The sequence below is a fragment of the Equus caballus genome, chromosome 6 (genome assembly GCF_041296265.1).
Source record: "Equus caballus isolate H_3958 breed thoroughbred chromosome 6, TB-T2T, whole genome shotgun sequence".
NCBI lineage: Eukaryota > Metazoa > Chordata > Mammalia > Perissodactyla > Equidae > Equus > Equus caballus.
In genome coordinates this window covers 9,375,258-9,401,034 of record NC_091689.1, presented here as the reverse complement: position 1 = coordinate 9,401,034, position 25,777 = coordinate 9,375,258, and the positions used below count along the sequence as shown (strand labels likewise).

Below are 25,777 nucleotides of genomic sequence, written 5' to 3'. Positions count from 1 at the left end.
AATCTGGTTATAAGCCAAATACAAATGTCAAAATATATTCTTGAAGGCAAAATTATATAATGTAAAAAAAACGGATCACATTTGGGATTCAAAATGCAGATCATAGAAACTGAGTTGGAGAAGTGAGGAAAAAGAATGAAAAATTGTGCTAAATTTCTAATTTTATTTAGGAGTGATTCAAAGATACCAGTTTGGCTGGATTTTTACAACTAGAGAAATATGAGTTAAAAAATGTTTTTGAAGAACTTAAAATTACTCACTAATAGAATGTGAAAGAGGATACATACCTGGAAAAGATAAAACAATGAAAACTTAGCATTCAGCAATTACTGTAAGAAATCCAAATGCCTATCCACAGGATATTGATTAAATAAATTACTATTATAGAACCATATAAAGGACTAAAATATAGCCATTAGAAAAATCACAACAGGGGCCAGCCCGGTGGCGCAGTGGTTAAGTTAGCCCGTTTCTCTTCAGCAGGGTGCGGACATGGCACTGCTTGGCACACCATGCTGTGGTAGGTGCCCCACATAAAAAGTAGAGAAAGATGGGCATGGATGTTAGCTCAGGGCCAGTCTTCCTCAGGGAAAAGAGGAGGATTGGCAGCAGTTAGCTCAGGGCTAATATTCCTCAAAAAAAAAAAGAAAAAGAAAAAAGAAAAATCACATCATAGAATATTTTGTCTTGGGAAAGAAAATGCAGAGAGTACTAGAAGTAGATGAGAAATTTCAAAAAGTTTGTGCCCTGTAATCCCAATTTTGAAAAACATAACATTTTATACAATACATATTTTAGAGCATAAAAAAATACAAGCAAAGAAAAAAAAAGACCAAAAGTGATAACAGTGATTATATCTGGGTTGAAAATAAGATTTTTATTTTCTTCCACTTGCTTTTCAGTCTATACTTAGAGTTTACTCCAAAAGGCACTTGAAACAAATATAAATGCCGTGAATATAAATCAGTCTCATGCTCATATCAGGAGGCGGCAAGTCTTTTCTCTAAAGGGCCAAACAGCAAATATTTTAAGCTTTGCAGATCATATCTTCTCTGTCACAACTCAACCCTGATATCATATTGCAAAAGCAGCCAGATAATATGTAAACAGGTGAGCATGGCTCTGTTCTGATAAAACTTTATTGACAAAAGCAGCCTGGATTGGGGGCCATAGGTTTCCAATCCCTTTTATATACTAACAGCTGACATTGAAGATTTAGAAATTATTTGTGTACTATTTTGTTTGTTTTCTGTCATTTTTTAGGACAAATGGCACGTGTCGAGATCAGTACTGTCCAATAGAAGTTTCTCTGATGCTGGAAATGTTCTGTCTGTGCCATCTCACACAGTAGCCACTAGTCACATGTGGTATCGAGCACTTGAAATGTGGCTGGTGCAACTGAGCAACTCAATTTTTTAAATTTTGTTTTAATTAATTTAAACTTAAATAGCCACATGTGACCCATATTGGACAGTGCAGATCTAAACCACGTGCTACTGTCTATGCTTTCCATCATCCACACCTCGAAAGGGTACAACTATTGATTTTGTCACTCTAGTTTCCTGTCAGACAATATAATCTCAGACTCATTGCTTCTCAATACTTATCAAAACTCCCTTCTAAGGAATAAGCATCATGAGGATTATCCAAAGGACCCTTATTTATCAATGGAATTACTCATACATCCAACAGTGTTCACTCTGCTCCTACTACGTACAGACAGCATGTGAGGCTCTGGGGAAACGGGCAACAAAACAGACAGGGTCCCCATTCTCATATTTTATTCTCCAAATGATTTAAAGATGCTGAAAAATACAGAACAATACAAACGAACAAAAATGAGTGAGAGATCCAAATATATACTGCTTACCGGGGAAATAAATATAAGAATAGTTAGAGGTGGGGCCGACCCCATGGCCAAGTGGTTAAGTTCGCACACGCCACTTCGGCGGCCCAGGGTTTCGCTGGTTCAGATCCTGGACACGGACATGGCACCGCTCATCAGGCCACGCTGAGGTGGTGTCTCACATGTCACAACTAGAAGGACCCACAGCTAAAATATACAACTATGTACTGGGGGGATTCGGGGAAAAAAAGCACAAGAAAAGAAAAAAGATTGGCAACAGTTGTTAGCTCAGGTGCCAATCTTTAAAATAAAAGAAATAAAAATAGGTGTTACCTAAGCCATAAAAAAAAAAAGAATAGTTAGAGGTTGAAAGTAAAAGCTTGAAAAAGGGACCCGATTAAGATGGGGTCTGTGGAACTGGAGAGTGTTGCCTGGCAAGGGCTAGTCAAAGTCAAATTATATTTTTAATACTCTGAAGGCCAAGCAAAATCTATCTACAGGCAAGCGCCAGCCCACCGGTGGCCACAGAGTAACCACCCAACTGTCACCCTATTTAGGACCCAGAGGAGAAGTTTCTATCCTGAAAAGCTAGGTTCCAACTGATTGGCAGATATAGATTTTTATCTGATGGAAACTGTGAATCTTTTCTTAAATATAATTTACTTGATACTTAAAATTAAGTATAAAATAAACGCAAAGATTTAGAGGTAGTTTGATGAGTTTTACAGATGGATATCCCCGTGTAACCACTACCCCCATAGGGATTTAGAACAGGGTTGGCAAACTATGGCCAGGGCGCCAAACTCGACCTTTTATTGCCTCTTTTTGTATGGCCAGCAAGCTAAGAACGATTTTTATATTTTCACATAGTTGAAAAAAGAAGTTTTAAAGAATAACATTTCTTGACATGTGAAGTATATATGAAATTCAAATTTCATTGTCCATAAATAAAATTTTTTTGGAACACAGCCATGCTCATTCATTTACATATTGTCTACGGCTGCTTTTATGCCACAATGGCAGAGCTGAGTAGCTGTAGCCCAGACAATATGATGGGGAAAGTCTAAAGATTTACTCTGATTCTTAACAGAAAAAGTTTGCTGACCTCTGATTTAGAACGTTACCATCACACCAGAAAATTCTCTCATGCCCCTTTGCAGTAATTCTCCACACTCTACACCCATTCCAGGCAACCAGTGATCCGATTTCCACCATTATAGATTAAATTTACCTGCTCTGGAACTTCATATAAATGAAAGCATATAATAAATATATCCTTCTCGTCTGGCTTCTATCTCTCAATGTGATGTCTGTGAAATACATCCATGTTGTGGCCATTAGCAACTTCTTCATTTTTATTGCTCAGTAGTATTTCACTGTATGAATATACCACAAGTTGTTTATCCATTTGCCCAGTGAGAGACAATTAGGTTGTTTCCAGTTCTTAGCTATTATGAGTAAAGCTGCTGCTACCATTCGTGTACAAACCAGGGACAAGTCTCTTAGCTAAACACTTAGTGAAATTACTGGGTCATAAGATAGGTGCCTGCTTAATTTCATAAGAACCTGCCAAACTTTTTGACCCTCTTACCAGCAATGTATCAGAGTCTCAGTTTCATTACATCCCCACTAACACTTGGTATTGTCAGTCTTTTTAATTCAAACTAATCTAGTGGGCATGACATGACATCATATTTAATTTGAATTTCCCTGGTAACTAATGATGTTGAGCATCTCTCAGTGATTATTCGCCATTCATACTTTTTCTTCTGTGAAATATCTAAAACTGTGAACATTAGTAACTATTCCTAGTTGCCTATTTGCTTTGGCTACTTGGAAGCTTAGAGCTCGATGACAGGCCAAGATATAACAACTCTACGGGGCCTCCTGGCATTTTGGAGGTCCAATCTGAATCTTGGTTTCATCATCTGACTTTCCTCTTATTTCCTTTCTCTCTCAATTTCATCATCAGCTTAATCTGTATCCTGCGTTTCTCCATTTCTTTTGCATGACTCAAGTCCTATTTTGGAATGAGGCAGGTGACAACCAAAGGGAAAAAGGATGAAACTGGTTAGCTTTCCTCTATGTGCCAGGAACTGTGCTGGGCACTGGGAATACAGAGAGGGTAATGTCCTTGTGCTCCAGGAACCCATAGGAGAAAAAGCCAATAATTATAAGACAAGGGAACAAGTACAAGAAGAAAGGGTTGCCCTGAAGGACATCGTGAAACATGGGAGGTGAAGGGGCAGGGAACATCTTGGGGAAGACGATTCTTTACTGAGAGTTGACTGAAGAATGAGTCAGCGTTGTCCAGAAAGAGAAGGAGCCTTGGGATTTGGTGGGGGTGTGTATGCAAGAGAGACTACTTTAGAACTAGGGAAACTTTAATGCAAGAGAGCACGATGCAGTCCAGGAATGCACAGAATTTAGCACAGCTGCAACACGAGGTGAGGAAGAGCAGGAAGTGAAGGGCAGTCATTTGACCCCTTCTAAGATCTCAATGAGCAAAGCGAGTTACATGGCCAAATCCAAAGTCAAGGGGCAGGGAAACATCACTCCTCTGTAGAGGCGGGAACTGCAAAGTCACATTGTAAAGGATGTGGCCATTGGGAGGGTGAAGAATCGGGGCCATTCATGCAGTTTATCACAGCAGCATTCCAGGAAGAAGTGGTAAGCACTTTGAACTAAAATCTGGACAGCAGACGGATCAGATGACCTGGATTTCTGAACTAGTATTGGGGTGTGAATGGCAGCCTGGGTGCTGTGGTTTCATTCCTCTGAGACAGTTCAGGGAAATATGAGAACAGCACAGAATATTTGGACTGCCCAGAAATCCATCTCGAAATACCTCCAACTCAGGCACTACCAACCACAGAGCAGCAGTTAAAGTGAACTGGATCCTCGTCTCATCGTCTGAAATCCACCAAATGATGGCAGATACAACACTGTGCTCTAGATTGGATTTTTGTGTTTAGAACTAAAACACAGATTCTGCCTCAAAAATCCATGTCAGCAGTCATTGCATTGCCCAATTATCATTAAGCATATGATTATAACCATCGGATAATTAAACTATAACCAGCAGTAACGCAATTGAGTTGTTAAAAAATATTCCTGAGCACCACGCTCTCCAGTACTAGTCAACTGCTATGCTGATGTCTTGGCACATGCGACTAATAATGAAATGAGTTATAACTGTGTGTTTGGATCACATTACATTGCTTCAAGTGTATCATAATATTTTATAGCTTAATGGAGAATCTGGCTTACAGCAATACAGGAAAAATAAATCTCAGCCAATCATCATCCATTTAAAAAAAAAAAACCCACGTTCAGCAGCCAACGAGATTTTAACCATCAATAACAATTACCCTGAAACCTTTCTGACACAATAGGTAGATATTTAATATCAATAACATAAAGTACGTCCTCACTAATGGAGATATATGGAGATATTGATTAGTTATGCAAGAAAGTTTATGCTTATTCCATTCCCACTAGTAATTATGAGCAGGCTATTGACTACTCCTTGAACCACATCTTTTAGTCCATTTCCCTTCCTCTACCCAAGAGTACACTTGGCTGGCAGATAATCAGAACAAACAGACATCCTAGAAAATGTGAACCATATGTGCAACCCAACGCAGCAAGCGTTCACCGAATGCCTACTAGGTGCACTTGGCTGCACTGGTGGTGCCAGGGCTATGTAGCTGAAAGGCACGATCCCATTGTTCAAGATGCTTACGGTCTAGTGGGACAGACAGACAGGACCACAGAACGCAAATGGGGAAAGACGGGGCTGGGGGCATGCTGAGAGGCAGCTGAGCCAGCCGGGTGGGGAACTGGACACGCAACTAATGGCTGTAACATAAGGCGGAGGAAGCCGGAGCAGGGCTGGGAGGAAGCAGGGGAGCTGGAGCGCTGCCTCCGAGAGGGGTGCCTTTTCAACATTTTTCTTCAGTTAATGTGTAGACGTGACAGTTGCTAGGACTCTAACAGGGGAAAAAATGTTAAAGGAAGTAATGTGAAAGCAAAACCTGGAGATGTGTGCAAAGACAGCCAAAGACTGGAGGCTGCCCATCCAACCACAGGGCGGTCCTCTGCCCCAGCCCAGCTCCCCACAAGGAGCCCAGGGCCCGGCTACTCCTCCCAAGGTAGAGGGCAGCCCCTCAAAGGAAGCACAAGTGTTCTAGGGCTTGAAAGCAGGAAGTTCTTCCAAGAGTTAGGAGGAATGCGCAGCGGGAAATCAGAAGAGGCTCTGTGGAGGAGTGGCATTTGGGAACTAAATCACTTAAAAGTGATTCAAGAAACAAATGTATTTCTCTGCTGTTTTAACTGCTACAGATGATTTCAAATTGTTTTGTCTCTGTCTCTGGTGGAAACTTGCCCATCTTGTCGTTTCTATGCCTACACCTCTATGGGGCAGTCCCTGTCCCAAAACTACTCCTGAGTCCTTGTTTCCTTCATGTCTTCTGAGCACAGCGGTCCTGAGGGGTCTCAGGACTGATCAGAGAGCCAGAGCCACCACTTTCTGGCCCCTAGCATCCTATGAAGCAGCCATTCTGGACTCAGTGAATCGCCAAATCCCTTTGGGCAGCAGGGAAGCGAATGGTGAAGATGTCACCCCTGCTCCGCTAGATTGCCCAAGAATGACGCTCATTTGCAATGCAAAGCGACATAAAGAGAGCATTCTTTTAGCACTGAAGACATGTGCCAATTCCCCAGGCAATGGGAAATGGCAACGACTGCTGTTTTGATGTTATTTTTTAAGGCATTTTTAAAAATAGAAGATTCCCATTTTTTCACATTCTCTTGGATGATACAGAGGTAAACGAAGTGGGAGAAAGAAGACCCTTTTTAAACATGATCTGTTTTCCCGTGTGCAGTCTGTTTAGAATGCCAATGCCTGCAGGCTACAGGGGAACTCAGGTAAGAGAACTTCCTTCATTCCAAATTAAAAAACAAGAAAACTAGACCTCAAGGCCATTTCTGCCTCGAAACTCTTCCTCTAACATGGTGTATCACAATTACAACACAACCATTAACAAAGAATGATTTTCTTTCCACCAGGAGTAGAAATGAAACACAGACGCCCCACTGGTCACTCTTGCTGGCAAAGTTGCTGCAAAGCAAATAACAAAGCACTGGGGGCTGGCCATGGTTTTCTTACCAGAGCCAGCCAACAAGAAGTTTATATATAAGAGTTTGCACTGACAAATAAAAATGGCAAGCAATAGGATATATTGGAGTATATGAGGAAGCCATTTGGTATAAACCTAATTCGGCCTGACTTCTCTTTTTTTCCTCCAAAAGGGCCTGACTGGCTATTGAGCACGCATTGCATATCTGCTTAGACATTTCCTATGGCCAGAACAAAGGCCCTTGTGATAAAGATGCAACTTCCCCCCCATGTTAGCATTTTTCCTTAGGCTAGGAACTGATTGCTGCACTCACCTCCCAGCTCACCTGTGACCACCCAGCTGGAGACAACAGACTCCCACCCTGCTGTGTTCACCGAGACAGAAGACCTACCTGCTATTTCCATCAATCGGCTGTGCCGACAGAGTAGTCTCGCGACTATTGTAAAGGGACATTCCAATCATATGTGAAACATCCTCTTTGAGGGTATATAACAACCCTGTATACCCCCCCACCTCTTTGGAGTGCTCTGTTCCTTTGTGGAAAGACTCTCCCGGGTTATAATCCTCAGATTTAAGCTCAGAATAAACTCACCCAAATTTTCATTTATAGATTGGATATGGATTATTTTCGTCGACAGCACAAAATCTATTTTCCACCTTGATGCCCAGAGAGGGGGCTTCTGCCTCACCACAGGGGTTAGTAGAGCGTTGCCTACACACAGAAGGTGATGCCAGTTAGAAAAAGGTAACCAAACTCTGTAAATCTCATCAGAGCGCCATAACTGCCTACCCCTCCTCTTGGTTCCTGCTCCTCCCATCTAAAGGTTCATGGAGCTCTTGTGACTCCCAGCCACAGCCTTTGGGTATCTGTCTTCTTCAACCAGCTGTTGAGCTCCCAAGAGCTGGGATGTCCCATTCATCTTTCTATTCTCACTTCCTGCGGCAAGACCTGCCTACTGGTAGGCACCTAATATGTGTTTATTAAGTAGATGATGTAGAATTTGACGCCCAGGGAGTTTGTCACTCTCCCAAGATCACACGGCTAATTGGTAACAGAATCAATTCGAGTCTCCCAGCTCCCACGCTCCCTGTGTTTCCCTCTCAATGCCTCTAAAGGGCTTAAAGAGGATGAATAATGGCTTCCGTTTATTGAGGACTTGTTACGTGCCATGTCTCCCGGCCCAGAGCTATGCACACATTGTTAATTTAATCTTCGTTACAACCCTAGAAGATAGATACCCCCCATTTTATAAATGCCAAACCAAAGGCCCCACCTATCCGAAGTCACAAAGTGAGGAAATGGCAGAGCTGATTGGTGGACCTAGACGGGCCTGGCCCCACGTCCCATGCTTTCCCCACCCCACAGTCACCTCCACCCTAATCAACAGAAGCCGAACACATTTGCCGGCATGAATCCTGAATGACATGAGACCCTCCTCACATGACTGAATAAGTTGTTGATGCATTTTTTTTTTTTGAAGCTTTGAAAATCTGTTTCCTTTTGGTGAGAATTTTATGAAAAAATCAGAATCAAGTTAAAAGTAGGAAGAGAGAGAAAAACAGGAGTTTGGGGGAGCTGTGAGCCTGTTTAAATAGTATTAAGGCACAAAATGAAGTTCCTTAGAGACAAAGACAAGGCTGTCAGTTGGCGGACCCAAAGGATTCTGGGAGCAGTTGTCTGCTATGTGCCTTTGTCCTGAGAGATTAGTCATTTAAGAGACTCATGAAAAGGAGGAAACAAACTTTCAAAAGGCTGGAGCTATGTCGTCCCCTAAAAAGCCAACAAGGAGCTCCTGCTAAGAGATCGTCACAAACAGACGAAGAATCATGTTACCACCAGAGGAGCCTTTACCTTCAGCTCGGAAATGTGATCTTTTCTGTTCAAATGTGGTTGAAATTTGTTGGGACTGGAAAATAGATTATTCTTTCCCTAAAAGGGCAAACCGACTGCTTTGTGGCTAGCGCAAACAGGTTTTATCTTGGCTGGTTTAGACTCTACTCGTGTCAGATTGGACCCAAACAGCGTGTCTGCTCCGATTCCCCCCTCTTATCTAGACGGTCAGGTCACACGGGCTTTTGTGATTTGAGCACCAGGATGCCAAATGCTGGTCTTAAGATTTAAGATCCAGAAGCAAGGAAAAGAAGCGCAATCAAGTTAGAATCACACTGACTCCCACATCATGGACAGTTTGTGCCACACAGAACCAGGAATGATTCAACCCAATCTCCTCATTTCGGAGATGAGGAAACTGAGACCCAGGGAGAATTGACTTGTGGTCTTATGAACCATTCAAGAAAAAAGGTTGCATTACACCGGAGTCTTGAGCCCATAAGGCACCAGTCCAGCAGAAGTGCTGTGTTGTTAGTTGTTGTTGTTTTAAATTGGAATTAGTTGCAAACATTTAAAAATTAGGAGGTTCAGTATGGTGGTTGCTAAACATAGAATTTCCATATGGCCCAGCAATTCCACTTCCGGGTACATACATGTGAGATAGAAATAGAAGTATTGGTCTCTGTCCCTGGTTCCTGGCACAGAGCTCCTAAAACTCTTGTAATTTCCTAAATGATAAGAGCACTGGGTGCATTATTTGTTCTAATATTTGATCTTTGATCTCAGTTCCTGATACCAAGCTCCTGAATCCCTTGAAAGTCCTAGGTAATAGGTGTGTCTTTTGTTCTAATGAGGTTGATGCGGGGTCGGTGAGCCGAGGAGTCGAAAGAAAGATTTCTTAGACTCTTAATATCTGGCAGTAGTGCTCTTTTATTTAGAGAATAGAATAGCATGAGGACAGGACCCATGGTCAGTCAGAGATGCTGCTGGCATGGGGAGCTGCTGCTGCCGCCGCGGGCATGGGGACAGAACCCATGGGCAGGCAGAGCTGCTGCCAGCATGTTGCTGCTGCCGCTTCTGCTGCAAAGTTGGGTGGAGAGTAAGGCTAAATTTAAGGCATAGGTATGTGAGTTCTCTCTTTACAAGACAAAAAAAAAAGTTAAAATGGTACCAGTGCCGGTAGGGTCCGGCCATTGGGGGTCCCACAACTTTTAGATAAGAATCAAACCAGATTGAGTAAATGGCAGAAGTCACCGCTTAAATATTATCCTCAGCTAAACACAAAAGAGGATTTTGGGGGGGCGGGGGGATGGTCAGTTACATGAGGTTGCCAGACAGTAAACAACTTAAGTTCTTGCCTTCCCCATTAAGAGTTTTCATAGATAAGGTCATCCCCCCTTCCTCCTGGCGCAGAGAGGGAGGCATGGAGATTTCCTTCACAAATGCAACTGTCTCTCATCAAAGGGCGAGCAAATTCCACTCCTCGGAGCCTGCTTCTCATCTGCAGTTTTAAAATTAACCAGCCTAAAATCCTCATCATAAACCCCCCCGAACCCATTTGGCCCCGAAATCTTTTGGGGATATGGACAATGGTAACTTCTGTAACTACTTCCAGCTGTACCAAGTCATAGAGCTGTCCCTAAATGGGGCCATGGGTACAGGTAGGAGGCTCAGCGGACCGGAGGGCTGCGCCCGTGGAGTCCAAGGCTGACAAGGTGTACAGATCCTTTGGCGACCAGAGAATCATTTGATGAGAGGTGGTCCAGGAGGTGAAACTTTGTTGACATGCGGAAGACAAACAACGAAATAGACAACAAATTATAATAAGAAATACAAGTAAGATGATTAACCCAATGAATAAGGTTTTGATAGTAGTCCAGAAACCTGGTCCTGATCAAGAGTTCAACCAATCATTTAGAGATAGGGTAGGGTCAGACATGGACTTAATTTTGTGGCTCATATCAGATAGGAAGCCAGAGATATTTTGATGGTAGTCAGGAATATAAACACAACATTCAGTTTTTATAATGGCACGAGTGCCCCCCTGTGCTGCTGTCAAGACATCCAGTGCCATTCGGTTTTGGAGAACTGCCTTACGCATTTGGGACACTTCTAAATCGAGCAGCGAAAGGCTATGTTGTGTATCATTTAATGTTTTCATAGTAAATTTGTTTAGAGCTTCCATGTGCCAGATGACACTTTCGATTCCTAATTGGGGAAGGAAAATTGAGGCAAGGTGGTCATACCAGTGGAAGGCAGAGCAGGTCCAGCGCTGTTGCAGGTTGGGTAGGTTAGCAGGAGGAGATATAGTAAATGTAGTTCTACCTTGCACCCAGACGAAACTTAGGGTGCATCATCCAATCCATCCAGGTGGCAGCCAAGGCCATAAATTGGAGCCACATAACCAGTGAGTGCCATTAGGGGCTAACCAACGTATGCTAGGCCGTCTATCCCAGTCAGTCCCAAACCAATCAGTATTTCTTAAGGCTATCATAAGAGAACACATATAACGGGGAATTTTTCCCATAGGTCGGGTGCTATTAGGCCACGTATCACAGATGTGATTGGTTTGTTCCCAACATAGAGTGGCCTTTTGACTGAGTTGACCACTAGTAGGAGTGAGCCAAATATATTCGTCCCAAATTTGATACAGTCCATCCTGTGTGTATCGATAAGTTGGGGACTTTACCTTTGGAACTTTTTGTTTATGATCTACCTGTGACAAGGCAAATCTACTCAGTACTTGGGCAGTAGTATTTAAGGAAAAGGTTTGATTGTGGCCAGGGAACTTCCAGGTGTCAGAGATGGATGGCCACAAAGAGACATTATGATTCGTAACAGATGAATCTTGCAGAAGAGAAGAGCTAGAATCTAATATCCATGAATGTGTACTATACTTTGTAGTGAAACATAATTTTTTCTCTCTAAAATCACCCTCATTTTTACAAAAGATAGCCAAATTAAGATAAACTGGTTTGCAAAATAAGTGTAGCTTCAATAAAACTTGGTCCAATTATTTACATAAGTGCAGCAAGAATAACAATTGATTATTCAGGCTCTTTTAAATCTGCTTTGCTGGAATTTTTTTATGAGGAATCTCAGATTGAACTGTAAAGGCCTCTCGAGGCCAGAAAAGCCAATCCAAGGACATGCTGTCAGATTTTGCCTGCAGTACCTACAAATTTGGGTGGATTTCTCTCTTCTCGAGGTCCCCCAAAATATACTGAGGTTCCTTGCACCTGCCAGATAAGCAAGCTTCCTTACTTACCAGGTAAGATTGCCAGAATCTCTGTAAACAAGGTACCAGGCCCATATTTCCAAGTGGCTTTATTTCCAGAAAGTCAACCTTATTCCTCAAAAGCAGTACTGTCATATCCGAGCCTGTATGTTTCTCAAATATGACATTCCAGTCAAAGCCTTGGTAACATAACTAATGTGTCCTGTTATAAGGAGAACAGATTCTTATTGAACTTATGCAAATATTGCCACGAAACAACCATACTCACTCACAAAGGGTTTCCAAATTCCGGAGGGATCAGGTAGGGAGAAAAAGATAAATGTTTCAGTTTTGCTCATAAAGGTATAATTTCACCAAATTGCTGTAAGTCATAGTTAGCATAAGAGAAAAGAGAAAAAGATTTCCTTAATTATGAGAAAACGAAACAACACATCAAAACTCAACAATATTTCAAACAGAAGTCCTAAAAAAATTATAATAATCATCCTCATCAGTTCACACAGTCCTGTATAATCAATTCTTGAGCTTAATCTTGTTAGCAGATCTGTGAGCTTAGTTTCTGTTAGAATTCTGTAATTTCTTACCCAGTTCAGTTTTACACTCTGAAAGTTTATCAGAAACCTGTAGTTTAGAATCTTGTGTCATAATCCTTTCCAGGAATTTCTCTGAAGATGAAACATATTTGCAAAAGCAAAAAGCATCAGAGTAAAACAGCAACTATCTGTAAATGAACAAAAGACTCAAAAGGGCAATTGATAAAGAAACTTGACTACTTCTGTGACATACACCACTTCAAGATAACAACTGGAATCACGACCGATAACCAGGACAGATCAAAATTTTAGGAATGCTATATAATTTTAAGACATCTATATCAATAGCATTTACCCACATAATACCACATAAGGAAGTTTATCATCGCTTATTTGACAATGCTTCCCATGTAATTAATGGGCCAAATAAGCCTAATTAGTTTAGTATTTTCAAAAGAAACCCCTTTATTCAGGACTTGAATATTTTTGACGAGAAGCTTGTCAAAAATACCAAAAGACTTTAAAACACTTGTTCAAACAACGCTCACTGTGAAACAATGCTTAGGTATCTATTTAAAGCGACAACAGAAAACAATCTTAAGAGTGACCTCAGTCATTATTTTAACAAAAGAGATTTGTTTTTTAGGTAGACTTACTCAAAGGAACACCTTTTATAACCTCTTTATCAAGAGCAGGCCAAAAGTTCAAGAAAATTATCCTTTGAGAGAAAACCAAATTTTAATTTCTGCACGAGCTTATTTTTAACATTAAAACTCATTCACTTAATTGGATTTGCTTTAATCTTAGTCTACTTGACCAGGTATAAAACTCCTTTCAGAATTTCTCCTTCACAAACCTTCTACAACTTTCTTTTTGCCTTCAGAATTTGTCCCAAAGTCTTTCTTTTTTCCTTTCTAGTACATTAGGACAAATTTATCGTTCTTAACCCATCAAACAAAAATACTTCCATTCTTTATACCCTCTTTACTGAAAACATACATTTTACTTTCCTTGAATACAGAGCTGCTTTCCTTTGTAAATTTCCAGTGGCTTTAATTATATATGTTAATTAGAACTTTTAACCCTTAGCAGACCATAGTAAACACTAAAAAGGTAAGCAATTACGAATTGTCTTTTATACCAACATTCTAAACACTTCATAATTTCCAGAAACATGCCACTTCACAATAAAACACAAGGTATGCTTTTTAATAGACCCAAAGGCTTTTAGCCTCTTTACAATAAGAAGCCAAAAGTAAATAACTTTGGTACGTTTAGCAATAATGTTTCAGTGTTCTATCTAATCCAAAAATGACCCAGATGCTCAGATTTTTATCATTTAACTTAACTTGGCAAAACTCAAGATTGTTACCAAAAAGAATTTCGAAGCTGTTTTTTTTTTTTTTTTCCAGGTATACAGACCATAAAAGTTATTGTACCCACTTTTACCTATTTAAACCATTTGTTTCCAACAATTATGTTCAGATTACCTACGAAAATGTCACGAGACATTAGACAAAACTGGTCATCATTTAAAGCTATTATTTTGCTGACGAATTTAACAGACAACGTGAACGTATTTGACTAGTAAACCCAGGCTGCACATCTGCATCATATGCTAATACCAACAACTCTGACAACAAGACTATTTTCAATCAAACCAACAAACTTAAACAAGCTCTCATTTACCAAAGGTTAATTCACATCAAGTTAACTTGAAAGACATTGGATTAATTTCTACTACATTTAGAATATATGTAAGCGCTTACTTTAAGCCAATTGAACAGAGCTCTTAATTTTGGCAATACCAACCGGAGGTAAAATATCACACATATAATGTACACATAGACACACGTACACAGAGACTGTACAGCTATTGTTTTGGTTTCTTTTACCAATATTTGCGGAGAAGACACTCAAGATGCTAGACTTTCTGCAAGGGCACGCTTATGGCCGTTTTTCCTCTCCCCTCCTCTTTTTTTTTTTCTTCAGTCTTAGGAATTAATGATAGGCTAGATAGTAGTTCCTGGAGAGGGGAGATGATAATCCTTTTTGTGATAAAGGAACTAGGTGGAATCTGAACTGCCTCTAGAGCTGTATTTCCAGTCTTGCAAGGATTTTCTAAGGACAGTTGCCCTTGATTTCCCAGAAACTGGATTGTAACTTGAATGACGTTCTAGGCTGATCTACCTGTCCAACTACATCATAACGGCACAGAGAAACCCCTCAAATTTTCTCCCAGATGGAGTTAGAATGCATCCGCAGGGTGGGTCTCTGGGGATACTTAGGGGGCCTTCCCTGTGACAGTAAAGCCTGTGTCTGACTGACAGCAGCTGGAGAAAGGGTGCAGAGGCCAATTGCGGGTGTGCAGAGGCTGATTGCCGGTGTTGACATAGTTATAAGATTTAGTCAAGTCCCGCTCAGCCTGGGCACTTTGTCTCCGAGCCAGCACAGTTGAGGTAGGGAAGCAGGACACAAAGGTCTGGAACTGGCTGGAGGCCGGGGCTCCCAGCGTCAGGGTTGAGAGTTAAATCCCTGGCAAAAGGCTTATTTTTTCAATTTTACAGAAGGTCAAGGTTCTGCTCAGGTCCAGCCTGAACTTAACCTCGACTTGGTGACAACAAAGCAGGTGATGAAGAAGACAGACAAAGAAAGGAAAAGAAGAGATCAGACCTCGCCCTCATGGCCTCTTCCAGAGGGTTATCAAGATAAGAGTCACACAACAGTTCCCGTGCTGGGACACACTACCCTAGCACGACAGTTCACAGAATAAATCACAGGTCTCCTACCCTCATAACTGACTCAGTAGGTGACTAAAATACTCAATGAGTTAACCGTCAAGAGAGGGCACCCCCACTTAGGGTCGCTGGGGTGGTCAGGCCCAGAAACCCAAAGTTGGGGCTCCCAGGGGTGGAGCCTTTGACTCTTTAAAGATTTCTTTGTTTCCCGGTTGCAAAGCTCAAAAGGAGACAAAAATGGCCATTGTAACTCTAAGAGAGATGAAAGAAACAGGTCCATTACCTTGAAAAATCCCCCCTGAACCTAGGGCAGCATCCTGCCATTGTTCCTACTGTGGGGTTCCTATAGCAAGGGGTGATGGGGGCATCCCCCGGCATTGCATCCCTTGTATACCTTCCCTGTTATGCCTGGCAATAACAGGTGCCTGGTGAATGGTCCCTGAGAGAAAAGGAAAACTTTAAGAGAGATGAAAGAAAAGGAGCCATTACCTTGAAAATCCCCCCAATGGGGTTCCTGTAGCAAGGGATGATGGGGGCATCCCTTGAACATCTTCCCTATTATGCCTGGCAGTAATAGGTGCCTGGTGAATGGTCCCCAGGATAAAGGATAGAGAAAAACAGTGAGGAATTTTCTGCCAGTCTGGGGGACATTCTACCCAATTGCATCCTGGAGCCATTCTCCCAAGAAGGGGTTCCCATACTCCACCAAAGGTTAGAGTTTGGTATTTTCCTTGAACTGGAGTCCCGATTGGGACTTTCCCTCAGTTCAGAGCATGGTCAGGTGCCATGGGAGGGATTCCAATCCAGCCTTAGGAAAAGAAACCTTCCACAGGAGTCTTGGAGATTGGCGACCATCCTAATGACTTAAGTGGTAGACCTGCGCCCACGTAAAATTTGTCTATTAGAGATAGAGTCAGGAAGGAATGGATTAATTCATTCTCCATCACCCTGAGGCTTAAGGTACTGATTCTCTTCAAGCTGAATGCCACGATTTACCCCATAGAGTAGCCATGGGCAGCAAACATGAATTCATACAGCCATCCAAGAAAGTTTCCAATGGAGAAGTGAATTTAGATCCATCCTCGAAAAAGAGAAAGGCACAAGGAAAAGGGGCACTTACCAGAACTCGAGCTCACAAGCCGATGAAGTAAGTCCCTGTACGGGCCACCAGAAATGATGTGGGGTCAGTGAGCTGAGTAATAGAAAGAAAGACTTGTTAGACTCTTAAGATCTGGCAGTAGTGCTCTTTTATCTAGAGAATAGAATAGCATGAGGACAGGACCCATGGGCAGTCAGAGCTTCTGCTGCCACCATGGGGACAGGACCCACTGGCAGTCAGAGATGCTGCTGGCCTGGGGAGCTGCTGCTGCCGCCGCGGGCATGGAGACAGAACCCATGGGCAGGCAGAGCTGCTGCCAGCATGTTGCTGCTGCCGCTTCTGCTGCAAAGTTGGGTGGAGAGTAAGGCTAAATTTAAGGCATAGGTATGTGAGTTCTCTCTTTACAAGACAAAAAAAAAAGTTAAAATGGTACCAGTGCCGGTAGGGTCCGGCCATTGGGGGTCCCACAACTTTTAGATAAGAATCAAACCAGATTGAGTAAATGGCAGAAGTCACCGCTTAAATATTATCCTCAGCTAAACACAAAAGAGGATTTTGGGGGGGGGGGGGGGATGGTCAGTTACATGAGGTTGCCAGACAGTAAACAACTTAAGTTCTTGCCTTCCCCATTAAGAGTTTTCATAGATAAGGCCATCCCCCTTTCCTCCTGGCACAGAGAGGGAGGCATGGAGATTTCCTTCACAAATGCAACTGTCTTTCATCAAAGGGTGAGCAAATTCCACTCCTCGGAGCCTGCTTCTCATCTGCAGTTTTAAAATTAACCAGCCTAAAATCCTCATCAAGGTGACTCTTGGTGGGCTCCTGGATGGGGGCTGGTCACCAGAAAGACCAAGCCATGATTAGAAGCTTGGATCTTTCAGCCCTAACCAACACCCCCATCCTCTGGGGCTGAAGATTGAGTTGATGATTGTTCATGACTACATGATGAAGCCTCCAAGAATCCCAACAGTATGGGATTTGGAGAGTTTCCAGGTTGGTGAACACATCCACATGCCAGGAGGGTGGCGCACCCCAACTCCGTGGGGACAGAGGTTCCTGTGCTCAGGACCCTTCTGGACCTCGCCCAACATATCTCTTCACTTGGCTGTTGATCTGTATCCTTTTTCATATATCCTTTGTCATATAAGAAACTGGTAAACATAAGGAAGTGTTTCCCTGAATTCTGTGAGCTGTTCTAGCAAATGACCAAACTCGGGAGGGGTTCATGGGAACCTCTGATATATAGCTGGTCAATCAGAAACACAGGTGACAGCGTACTTGCAACTGTGTCTGAGGTGGAGGTGCGGTCTTGTGGGACTGAGCCCCTAACCTGCGGGTCTGCACTAACTTCGCTGAGTGCCAGAATTGAACTGAATTATAGGACATCCAGCTTTTGTCACAAAGAATTGTTTGGTGTGGGGGGAAAAATCCCACACAACTGATGTCAGAAGCGAAGTGTTGTGTGGCAGTAGTGTGAGAGTAAAGGACAATGGTAATGCATTTTTCCTATGATACCCCAAAAAATTGAAAGCAGGTCACTCAAACAGATATTTGTACACCCAGCTTCATAGGACCATTGTTCACAATAGCCAAAAGGTAGAAGCACCCCAAGTGTCCCTCAACAGATGAACAGATAAACAAAATGTGCTATATGCATGCAATGAAATATTATTCAACCTTAAAAAGGAAATTCTGACATATGCTACGACATGGATAAACCTTGAAGACATTATGCGAAGTGAAATAAGCCAGTCACAAGAGGACAAGTACTGTATGATTCCACTTAGAAGAGGCCCTTAGAGTGGTCGAATTCATAGACACAGAAAGCAAAATGGTGGTTGCCAGGGGTTGGGGAGAGAGGGCAATGAGGAGCTAGTGTTTAATGGGTGTGGAGTTTCAGTTTTGGAAGATGAAAAAAGTTCTGTGGGTGGATGATGGCGATGGTTGCACAACAATGTGAATGTACTTAATGACACTGAACCATATACTTAAAAGTGGTTAAAATGGTAAATTTTATTATGCATATTTTACCGCAATTAAAAACACTGAAAGTTCCTGCGTAAGTATCCAGACTTCCAGTGTCCTTTAAACATAGAAAATCTGGTGACACTGGGGCCACGTTCCTACAGGGATCCTCGCAGCAGCTGCCTCCTTCAGACAGAGCAGACACTCGCCGGTTTTGCTTGGCTGCCTCCTCTCCCACTCCACCCATCTACCTTACCAGCTGAGTTCCTGAAGCCACTGGTTTCCAAACTTGGCTGTACATTGCAATCAACCGGAGAGCTTCCAAAAATTACCCCATACCCAGGCTCCACCCCAGATTATGGAGTCAGAATCCCTGTAGGGTAGGGCCTGGGCATCGGTCATTTTTAAGAGCTTCCCAGGTGATTCTAATGTGCGCCCAGAACTGAGGACCACCAGCCCAGGGTTCCGGTTGGCGGGCTTAGCAGCACACTGGTATCACCTGGGGCCCTTAAAAATTACCGATGTCTCGGGGCTGGCCCCGTGGCCGAGTGGTTAAGTTCGAGCGCTCCGCTGCAGGCGGCCCAGTGTTTCGTCGGTTCGAATCCTGGGCGCGGACATGGCACTGCTCGTCAGACCACGCTGAGGCAGCATCCCACATGCCACAACTAGAGGAACCCACAACGAAGAATACACAACTATGTACCGGGGGCTTTGGGAAGAAAAAGGAAAAAAATAAAATAAAATCTTTAAAAAAAAAAAAAAATTACCGATGTCTCGTCTTGTAGGTTCTGACTTAATTGGTATGGAGTGTGGCTAAATAGCAGGATTTTTAAAAATTCATTGGGTGATTGAATATATAGCAAAGATTAACAACCACTGCCATAGGCATTTGAGATGACATCCCCAGCTACAGAAACACACCATGTTTACCTTTATCCCTCCACCATGCCAAATGAAATAGGTAAAGAATACATATATTATTATTATATGTCATCTATATTATGTATATGTACACATACATACATACACCATATACATAAACATATGTGAGTTTTGTGAGATTAGTAATTTAAGGAGCTCATAAAAATAAGTAAACAGGGGCTGGCCCAGTGGTGCAGCGGTTAAGTTTGCACGTTCCGCTTCTCAGCAGCCCAGGGTTCACGGGTTCTGATCCCAGGTGCGGAAATGGCACCACTTGGCACACCATGCTGTGGTAGGCATCCCACATATAAAGTAGAGGAAGATAGGCATGGATGTTAGCTCAGGGCCAGTCTCCCTCAGCAAAAAGAGGAGGATTGGCAGTAGTTAGCTCAGGGCTAATCCTCCTCAAAAAAAAAAAAAAAAATACATATATATATATATATATATATAAGAAAACAAATCACAGCACACACACGCACTCCATGAGCCATCTTACTCTCCATAACTAACTCAAATGCACCCTACAGACCACAGGTCAACCATCACTGAGACTTAGAGGACAGTGTCCACATTGAAGTTCTAGTGACGAATGGTTTGAGTAATTACGGCCTCTTTGGAGCTGGAGACAAAAACTATTTCTTGAGTACTTATTGCACCGGAGCACTTTTCTTAGTTGTCTCATTGAATCCTCCCAGCCACACTGGGAGGGAGACACTGTCACACTCATTTCAGGTGAGGTAAGTGGAAAGACCTACTCGGTAATTACCTTAAAGGGAACACCACTCCTTTGAATTTGTAAGTTCTGGAATCTTTCTTAAAATCAGCCATAATCTTTTATAATCACACCTTGTATATTCCCAAAATGTCCTGCTAACTAGGATTTTTGTAATGTGATTCTCGTTTTAAAGGCACTAAGGGAATTTGGTATTTTTAGGGAACACTTCAGAGAACCATTTTGGAAAACAAACATCGCTTTAGTGCTGTGAACACTGAGCTCTTAACGTAGCTGTTGTGTGAGTTGGGGGCTGCAATGGCAGAGCTGGTTTTCTCACAGAATACGGAATCTGTTTCCAGTGCATCTTCCCAAGAGCGTTGTGTGTAAATCAGAGACGGTTGAAGAAAATAAGTGTTCCGAGTAGAAGTAATAAGCTCCCAAAGTCTGCCCTCATGAAATAATAATAATCATGATAAAGAAGTTTTAAGTTTCTCTCTTCTCCCAATTTTCTAGTTACAAAATTTGTGTCATTCCTTCCTCTCAGAGGAATGTCTGACTGTAATAGAATTTAAGACCACATCTCTCCATCCTCCCTAAATGGCCTTTCTATAATCAATTTTCTCTCAGTCATTGTGGCAGATGGGCTACTGTCTGCTGAGAGGCTGGGGTGATTTGGTTAGCTAAAATACCAGCAGGGACCGTCCCGAACTCAACTGATTGTTCTGTGCTTCACCATTAGTAACATAAGAAAAACCTAATTGAGCTGAAAATGGTCTAGTTGGCCATACCATAGGCAGAGAAATAGACAGAGGCACAGAACTTTGGAACAGAATGTTCCTTTAAAAAGAGAACTGAAAAAGTAATTTATTCTACAAGGTAGCAACGAACTACAGCTGTTATAGCCTCAGGCCCTAGCAGAGATAATCTCTCAGGAGCTACTGGTAAAAGCAGGAGACAGAATACAAAATAAAACTCTGCCAGGGGGCTAAAACTTGGGAGAAGTTGCATTTTAAAGTATGGGCAGCCTTCATTCAGAGTCTGACTTCTAAATATTCAGAAATCAGAATTTCACAGGTGGTGGCGATGTTCCCTGGACAGCCTACAAGTGTTTATTTAATGTTTAATGTCCCTGAAGAGTAGCACAGATAGATACTAGCTTTGCTAAGGTCTGGGTCCTAGGAGGAGGGAGGGGACACATGACACTAGAGCAGGAGAAGGAGAAGTTAAGAAGGTAGACATTGCGAAGGAGCAGAAGGTAGAGGGGGAGAGAGAGAGCTTGGCCAGAAACAAAATTCTGAAATAATAAACGTTTATGTTTGACATTTCTCTGCCTCGCTTTCTGAACTGCATTCCTAGTACTTCCCCAAGCTAAGACCCAGGCCTACCCTGCTCCCCACCAAGGGCTGAAAACTCACCTTTATCTGCTTAAATCAGAGCTCCACTGGGAATAGACGAGAAGCTCCTATCAGGCTACACCTCTCATAGAGAACAACTGTAAACTCTGGACAAAATATGAAAACTAACAAAAAAAGCAACCAAAGAAGTGAGAAAATGGCGGAGGGTGAGGGAGTCTCACTTAGAAGAGCCATGAGTGCTTTGATAGCTTTGTGCCTGAGGACCCAGGCAGAGCTGGGCCAGGCAGATAAACCAGGGACAGAAAGTCAGCAGCCTACTAACTTGAAGAATGAGTAGACAGAGTTTGGGGCGACCACAGCAGCTGGAAGGTAACAGGGCAAATCCCGGAGAGGAAGGAGCCCTGAATTTTGCACACTCTGCCGGTGTCTCCGGCCCACCACTGAACTGCATGTCCAGGGCAGGCTCGAAGGCGAGAGCTAAGGCTAAAAGAACTAAAAAGATATTTCAGCTCCTACCTACCTCAGGGGAGAAAGAGTTTGGAGTCTGAGTCCAGCTAATGCTGCGAACACAAGAAATCAATACTCTTCAGAGGAATATAACCGAATTCAGAGACTCTAAAACATATTACTTACAAAATGTGTCCACAGCACAATCTGAAATTACTAGTCATGTCATGACATAGCAAAATGTGACCTATACTCAGAAGAAAAGTAATCAATAGTGACTGACCTCAAGATGACCCAGATGTTAGAATTAGCAGATAGGTATTTAAAAGCAATTCTATAATTATGCTCAATGAGTGAAAGGAAAAACGGCTTATAATGAATGAACAAATTGGCAATTTCAGTAGAGAAATAGAAACCTTTTTTTAATGGAAATTCTAGTACTGAAAAATACAACACCTAAAATAAAAACCTCACTAGATGGTGTCAACGAAAATAATTCATAACCAATCTATAAATGAAAATTTGGGATGAGTTTATTCTGAGCTGAAATGTGAGGACCATGGCCTGGGGCCTTTTTTCCCAAAGGAAGAAAGGACACCAAAGAAGTGAGGTGTACAGAGTGGTTATATACCCCCAAACAGGATGTTTCACATATGATTGAAATGTCCATTTTACAATAGTTGCGAGACTGCTCTGTCGGCCCAGTGATTGATGGAAACAGCAGGTAGGTCTGCTGTCTCGAAGGATGCAGCAGGGTGGCAGGTCTGTTGTCTCGAGCTGGGTGGTCACAGGTGAGCTGGGTGGTCAAAGGTGAGTGCAGCAATCAGTTCCTAGCCTAAGGAAAAATGCTTATCCCTAAGGAAATGCCAATGTGGGGGGAGGTTGCACGTTTATCTTAAGGCCATTTGTTCTTGCCATAGGAAATGTCTAAGCAGATATACAATGTGTGCTCAACGGCCACAGTCAGGCCCTTTTGGAAAAAACAAAGTCAGGCCAAATTAGGTTTATACCAAATGGCTCCCTCATATACTCCAATATATCCTATTGCTTGCCATTTCAATTTGTCAATAGGTTTAACAAAAGACTGGAGATAATAGGATAAAGAGCCAGTGAACTTGAAGATAAATTAATAGAAATAATCCAACCTGAAAAACAGAGAGAAAAAAAGTGACTGACAAAAGAGCCAATATTAAAAGGTCTAACATACATGTAATTGGACTTTTAGAAAGAAAGGAGGGAGAAAATGAGGTGGAAAAAATGTTTGAAACTATAATGACCAAAAATTTCACAGACTTGGGGAAAGACATACATTTGCAGATTCACGAAACCCAGTGAACTGAAGCAGGATAAATATAAAGAAAAACACACCAAAGCACATTATAGTCACACTGCTGAAATCAAAGATAAAGAAAAAGCCTTGAGTGCAGCCAGAGAAAAACAACACATTACACACAGGGCAACGATAATATGAATTACTATTACTTCTGATCAGAAAAGAATGGATGCCAAAAGACAGTGACACAATTTCTTTAAAGTGCAGACAGAGAAAAATATGTCTACTTAAGAATCTATACAACAAAAATATCCTGCAAAAATGAAAAAGGCATTTTCAGATATATGAAAATGAAGAGAATCTATTGCTATCAAATCTGCACTATAAGAATGTTAAAGGACAAACAAACATATAGCAACAAAGATTGGATTGGTGGTTACCAGAGGGGAAGGGGGGAGGGGCAAAAGGGGAGATTAGGCTCACATGTGTGGGGATGGACTATAATTAGTTTTTGGGTGGTGAACATGATGTAATCTACACAGAATTCGAAATATATTACGATGTACATCTGAAAGCTATATAATGTTATAATCCAATGTTACTGCAATAAAAAATAAAAATTGAAAAAAAAAGGATGTTAAAGGAAATTATTCAGACTGAAAGGAGATGACACCAAATTGAAACCTGAATCTTCAGGAAGGAATTAATAGTACCATAAGAGGTAAATATATGGGCAAAAAAATTATATTTCCTTCTTAATTTATTTAAAATACGTATGACTAAAGCAAAAATTATAGCATTGTATTTATTTAAAAATTTATTTAAATTTGTTTAAATAAAAATATTTATTTAAATTGTAGGGTTTATAAGATGTAGATGCAATATATATGATAACTATACCATAAAGACTGGAGGGTGAGGGTACATGGACCAAAAATCTATAACATCCTTACATTTTTTGCAAAAAAGTACAATTTTTGCTCCATATAAATAGGCTGTGAAAAGTCAAAGATATATATTGTAATCCCTACGACAGCCACACACACACACACACACAAAGTGCAAAATGGTACCCATTCCGATTAAAAAAAATAAAATAAAGTTATAAGTCCACAGAAAGAAGCCCACAAAAATGTCCACAGCAGCTTTATTCATAATAGCCAAAAACTGGAAATAGCCCAGGTGAGCCTTAACAGAGCAACAGCTAAGCACCCTGTAATATATTCAGACAATGGATGCAGACAACATACTGACCAGTAAGAGGAAGGAAATACTGATACACGGGACAGGGAGGAATCTCAAAAACATTATCTGAGTGAAGTTCTAGAAGACGCTAAATTTAACTATAGTGAAAACAATGAAACATTAGGGTAGGACAAGGTTTGTCTGAGAAAGGAAATGAAGGAACTTTCTGGGGAGATGGTAATGTTACGTTTCTTAACGGAGTTTGTATTATATAGGTCTACGCCTTTGTCAAAACTCATTGATGGCAGGCTTAAGATTCGTGCCTTTCACTGTCTATAAATTTATTCCCCCAAAATAAATTGTACCATAAACAGAGACAGAATTCTAGTTAATGACAGTCATGTTGAGGTATGTAGTGGGCAGTGTACTGGTGTCTTCAACTTATTTTGAAATGCATCAAAAAAAAACCCAGAGATGAGCTGATGGATGACTAGAGGCATGAACAGATGGATAGACGTGCGATAAAGCGAAATGCTCATTTTAGCATATGGGGCGTAATTTGTGGTAGGCTGAATAATGACCCCCAAACTGTGCACATCCTAACCCCAGGAGCTTGTGAACATGTTATCTCACCTGGCAAAAGGGACTTTGCAGATATGATTAAGACCCTTGAGACGGGAAGACTATCCTGGATTATCCAGATAGGTCCAATATACTCAGAGTCCTTAAAGAGCGAGGCAGGAGGGTCAGAGGCAGAAAATTGATGTGACCATGGAAGCGGAGGTCATAGCAGTGTGGCCACAAGCCAAGAATTATGTGCATCCACCCGAAAAAGCAAGGAATGGATCCTTCCCTACAACTTCCGAAAGAAATATACCCACTAGCACGTTGATTTTAGCCTGAGACTCATTTCAGACCTCTGACCACCAGAACTGTAAGATGATACATTTGTGTTGTTTTAAGCCACTAAATCTGTGGTCATTTGTTACAGCACAGGAAACTCATACATAGACACATGACTGTTCACTGCACAATCCTTTCAACGTTTCTATATATTTGGAAATTTTCATGACCAAATGTCGAAATTTTTTTTTTCTTCTTCTTCTTCTCCTCAAAATCCCCCAGTAAGTAGTTGTATATTCTAGTCACAGGTCCTTCTAGTTGTGTCATGTGGGACGCCACCTCGCATGGCTTGATGGGTGGTGCCACTTCCGCACCCAGGATCCAAACTGGTGAAACCCTGGGCAGCTGCAGCGGGGCGTGCAAACTTAACCACTAGGCCACAGGGCCAGCCCCAAAATGTTGAAATTAAAAAAAAAAAAATCCCATTGGCCAAGGGTAGCAATTAGATAAAAGACAAACTCAACTATTTTACACTAACATTTGATTGGCTAAAAACCTTGAAGTCCTGGGGCTGGCCCCATGGCCGAGTGGTTAAGTTCGCGTGCTCCGCTGCAGGCAGCCCAGTGTTTCGTTGGTTCGATTCCTGG

At 41.8% G+C, this 25,777-nt stretch overlaps 1 long non-coding RNA gene across 1 annotated transcript in view; it reads right to left on the bottom strand.

Annotated features, from left to right (window-relative positions):
- Positions 1-25,777, bottom strand: part of LOC138924564 (uncharacterized) — a 54,611-nt gene that overhangs the window by 16,723 nt on the left and 12,111 nt on the right. Inside the window, exon 2 of the long non-coding RNA XR_011439511.1 lies at positions 16,448-16,519. This is a non-coding gene — a long non-coding RNA (uncharacterized lncRNA). The remainder of the gene's footprint in view (positions 1-16,447; positions 16,520-25,777) is intronic.